The 5,365-nt window shown below is 36.2% G+C and overlaps 1 non-coding gene across 1 annotated transcript; it reads left to right on the plus strand.

Annotated features, from left to right (window-relative positions):
* The first annotated feature begins 4,897 nt into the window (after nucleotides 1-4,897).
* On the plus strand, nucleotides 4,898-5,004 carry LOC125493058 (small nucleolar RNA R71). Its single transcript, XR_007269439.1, has one exon. It is a non-coding gene; the product is annotated as a small nucleolar RNA R71 (small nucleolar RNA).
* The last annotated feature ends 361 nt before the right edge of the window (nucleotides 5,005-5,365 follow it).

The raw sequence follows: 5,365 nt of genomic DNA on the forward strand, positions 1-5,365 counted from the left end.
GTTTTGGAAGGGTGGTTGTTGTGCTTGGTAGTAGGGTTGTGGTTGGTGAGATTGTTGATTTCCTTGCTTCCACCCAAAATTTAGGTGATTTCTCCAACCGGGATCATAAGCAGGTGCATATTGGTCATTTCGGGCCCCTACCGCGGCTACTTGCTCCAAAGTGGCTATGCATTGAGACGCCACATGATCACAACCTCCACATGTTTCACAAGGTTGTATGAAATTTATCGGGCTTGATGATGAAGACGATGCCAAGTTGATCTTGTCAAGCTTTTTCATCACTATAACAGCCCGAATTTCCCGACCAGCTTACAAAGGATTAATCACAGCGAAAGAGACTCTAGTCAAGGTAACCCGGACTATTACCATCACACTCACCGAACTAAATCGGAGAGTGTGGAACTCAATCCCAACTCTATTCAAATAAATTAACTATTATAACTACGCTATGATTCTCAGACTCTATTCCCATAAATTTCTACAGAAAATCCGGCAGAATTTCCTTTGAAAATAGGACAACGCTAAAGCGAGAAATAATATAAACCTATTGCAATTTCAATTTATAAAATATTTCCAAATCCCAAAGTTCAACAACCTCAACGCTTTCGCGGAGACACAACCGATAGAGAATCAGGAGCACTAACTAGCGACTTTTAAATGTAGAAATAACTATAGATTATAAACAACTAACTATTACAAAGTCAAGCGTCCTCACTTCGATAGCAACTACTTCCTCCGTTACTAAATAAGTGCAAAATTTCTTGTTTGCACGTTTGCCAATGCATCATTTTAACCATTAATATCTTCAATTATCAATAAGTAAAAATTATAAAAAGTTGATATTAAAAAAATTCACATTCAGACGAAACTAACAAGATCCCACATGACTATGTTTTTCCTAAAATGTAAATCACCAAAGCTAATTAAAGTTTAAACTGTGAATAGTAAACACTATGCAAATGTTGCACTTATTTAGAAACGGAGGAAGTATAATACTGCTCCAACTTGTATTAGCTTCAACTTGCAAAAGGATAACTCACGGCTTCAACCTGAAACATTTAAGATACTGCCACCCACCAAGTGACAGGCCACAGAAATGACAAACACATATACACATCAACAAAGCTGAGTACTAACCCGTAAACAAGAGTAACACATGCTTTGGTGGTTTTTACTTGAAAACAACTCTCACACAATCAACATAAGTTCAACAATCACACCAATCATAGCATTCTTAGCAGCAATATTCTTGTTGAACATACATATTACATTTCCGAAATTCCACGTTCCATAATACTTCATCAATCATATAGTAACAAAATTCAATAAGACGACTCTCAACAATGACACGTTTTTATATTCTCATTTAATCAACCTTTCAACTCAGTTACTATATTTTCACAAAATTCGATCGTTTGGCATGAACGCGAGTGGAGAGGGGTACCACGCAGTACCAGCTGTCTCCAAACTAGTGAGGGTCGTCACCCAGCCTTTTATTGTTATGCTTGCAAGACTTACCCGGACATGTCCTATAATGCCAGGGATTAGCCCTCCTGGAAGGCAACAGCTAGGGACTCTACCCGCCCTAACTCGGGGTGCCTATTCATGCCTCACTTTCATATTTATAAAATAAGATATTTAATGATTCATACTTGAACCCTCAATACTCATAACATAACACCATATTCGACCTTATCTGGTCTTAACTCATATCTGAATAATTTCCTCATTATCATACCAAATCATATTTTGAGAAATATAGTATTTTCGAACGATTTCGATAATTGAACAAAATGATACTTTTATAAAAATCCAATAGAAATTCACAACTAACTCATAGAGATGTATCTATAATCATGGCCATTACTATAAACGATATATGATATCTAATATTCATATAGCGCACACAGGAGCATTTAAATATATAATGCTGAACATAAAGGTTACATCCACTCTATAACAGTTATGCGAAACCTCCAAGCATGATGACTTGATTTCCCATATCATCTTGAATTATATACGTCTACATAGTCATCCTCCAACAACCACCTCAAAACAACTTCGATAATCCATAACCAACTTAGACTAATCTGAACTAGAGAACATAATCATAACTAATTCTCGATTTAGAAATTATCAACCTTCAACATTCTAATTTCCTTAATCTTTAATTAATATCTATAACTTCGATGATATTAGCTACATTGACTTGCATCCCAATTCATAATCACAATTCCAAATTATAAAACTAAACAAACTAAACATAACTCACAACCGTACCTAAATCAAGCACCTAATTGTGCTACCAACAATTATATTGAGAATATAAAGCTAGCTCGACTCGTAAATAAACCTCAATGAACTGATTTCTATCTTGCATTCAAATCCTTAACTAATCGAATAACAATTCCAACATTATAATCTCCTTCATAATTCCGAATGATAGTCATTCCAAAATTATCCTCCAATAATCAAGAGTATTAAATAATTAGCAACTTGTATCCAACCTAGTGATTTCCCCTGTAGATAACCATAATCGTCTAACTCTTATAAATACATATTTCAAATCGATACATATATGCTTTTCAATTCCAATTACCAACATAAAGATTGTGAGCCACAACTAGTAGTAATTAATCATGTCAATAAATATCCACAACAATATTACTAAGTCTCTCAGTTAGAATTAACTAACGAGAGTTAATCAAAAAACACACAACTCAAGTTTCATCGATCATAGGTTAATTATAAGTAACTAAATATGATCCAAGTTGAGTTCTTATTAACACAATCAGTAATAAAAACAAGTACAGATCATACTCATGGTCATACATAGCGAGTTTATCTCATTAAAACAATGTCATTATCTAAGTGGGACTTCTTCAAGGTAATTCTTAACTCACTTTGATTTATGTAGTTAGAACACACACACACTAATACACTTTAGTGAATCACTAGTCAAGTAGTCTGACTTTATCATCTTATTTCATTTATAGTTATCAAACCAAAATACTTTATTAACCACATCTTCATTAATCGAAACCATAGTTAATGAAACTAACTCAAGTACTCTTCACATTACTAATAAGGACTAATTAATTCACTTCCTAACTTAATAGGAGAAAACTAATTAAATTAACTCAATCAACTTTCCTAACTAAGACTGTCTCACGAGTCTAATTACAAATCTTTGATAAGGAGACAATAACACTAATATATTCAACTAAACTAGCAAATTCCATTAGTCGAATTAAGTTTAGGTTATAAAGAGTCAATCAAACTAGCTTACTCATTTAGTACTCTCCAATATAACGGTGATAAAGATTAGTGGTAAAATTACTTAACAAAAGTAGCTTGGAACTTATAACGTCATTTCCTAGATTTCAATTCTAAGAAACTCCACTGCAAACCACATACGTAAATGCAACACCCACCTAACATGGCTTCTCTTTACTCATTTCAAGAAGAATTGAATTAAAAGAATTATTTGTAGGCAAAATTGATCTAGTTTACTAAGGCTACAAAATCGAATGATACCATAACTGATTTTATACTCCAAGGAATCAAATTAGTACTTAGGTACTCTTAGAATTGACAACAACAACAGCACAACAACACACCACCAAGCATTAAAAAAACAACATGTCATCCTTATCATCATCAACAACCAAACAAATAACCAAGACAACACTTACAACCACTAGGAGTACACAAACAATAGCAACAACGACAAATAACAAACTTGAACTTGAATCATTAATCAAGAATTCTGAAATTTAAAGAAAAATTGACAAGAGGTATGTACCTCTGCTCTATTAGGAGCAGCGAAGACACGAGAAGAACCGAGAACAAAGAGGTTGAGGGAAGTTTCCGAAGCTTCAGTACACAGCAGCGGAGCTTCGTGAGGCTTGCTGAGCACCGGCGAGATAGCAGCAGTCCACGGCGGCGCAAAACAGCAGCGACAACCAGTCACAACGACACCAGGTGGTGGTCGCAGGACAGGGGGGAAAGAGAGAAGAACAGGGTAACAGCAACAGCAAAGCAAATGAAACTCCAGCGAAGGGAAGACGCGACAACCGGCGAACACCGACGAGCAGCAGCAGCGCGACAATGGCAACGCAAGTCCGGCGGTCGTTCGTCGGTGGGCGTCGAGCAGAGCACGGGAGGGAGAAAAATATTGGGGTTTGGGGTTTTTGGGATTTTGGGTTTCCTCTTCAATTGAGGGTTTGAGGATTTTGGGGTTTATAAATTTGATAACTTTTTGTTGGCTTGAGTACAGAAAGACACGAGGAGAGGGAGGAAGGAGGAAGCAGGAGCTGTAGTCATTGAGGGTTTGAACAGAAGACACGAGAGGAGAGAGAAAATGAGGGAGATGGGTTTGTTGTCTCTTTTTCTTTTGGACTACCACTCTAAACGCATGTAGGTTTATTTCATTAAAACACAAAACACTAATATAATTTACAACACTCATCTAGTAGCTAGTATTAAATTATTAATAACTTTATAAAATTAAATAAATAAATATATTACAAACACGACAATATAAAAATCACACTACACAACTCTGAAATAAAATAATATTTTCAGAACATAATTAACTTAATAAATATATTTAACGTTTAAATAAACGCTGTTAAAAACCAGGGCTATTACAATCACAACTTCGAACTTGGACGCCAAAGCTTCATAATTATCAACATCTATCTTACCGGCGCTCCTTGTATTTTATTTTCGACCGGAACCACCCCAACCACTATGTCTTGCTATCTCTTCAATGGTGGCTTCCACATCATTCAAGTTAATTTTCAAAAGCCGTCCTCCTGCACCCGCGTCAAGATTGGCACGAGTTATGGGACTTAGGCCATCATAAAAAGATCTCAAAAGTGTAGCCAAGTCATAACCATGATGAGGGCAAGCTTGTCTCAAGTCCTTGAACCTTTCCCATGCTTCACTCAACGTCTCACCATCTAGTTGAGAGAATGTAGCAATTTGACGTTTTAGCTCCGCCGTTTTCTCTTCCGAAACAAATCTCCTCAAAAAGGCCTTAGTCACCTCCGCCCATATTGTTAGAGAATTAGCACGAAGTGACTCAAGCCATGCCAAAGCTCTACCATCAAGTGAAAAGTGAAAGAGATGAAGTCGAGTTTGCTCTTGAGTAGCATTATGTTCATTAACAATATTGCATAACTTTACAAAGTGAGCGCGATGCTTGTAAGGACATTCACTACCTCTCCCTTCAAATTGTCTTTCCTTGATCATTCTTATCAATTGGCTTGGAAATTCGTAATTACCATCTGGAAGAGGCGAACAATTGATACCACTTCTCTCCTCGGATGCCATTGGAACCCCATAGTCCTCAAGAGTT

This window comes from Beta vulgaris, chromosome 8 (genome assembly GCF_026745355.1).
Source record: "Beta vulgaris subsp. vulgaris cultivar EL10 chromosome 8, EL10.2, whole genome shotgun sequence".
Classification (NCBI taxonomy): domain Eukaryota; kingdom Viridiplantae; phylum Streptophyta; class Magnoliopsida; order Caryophyllales; family Amaranthaceae; genus Beta; species Beta vulgaris.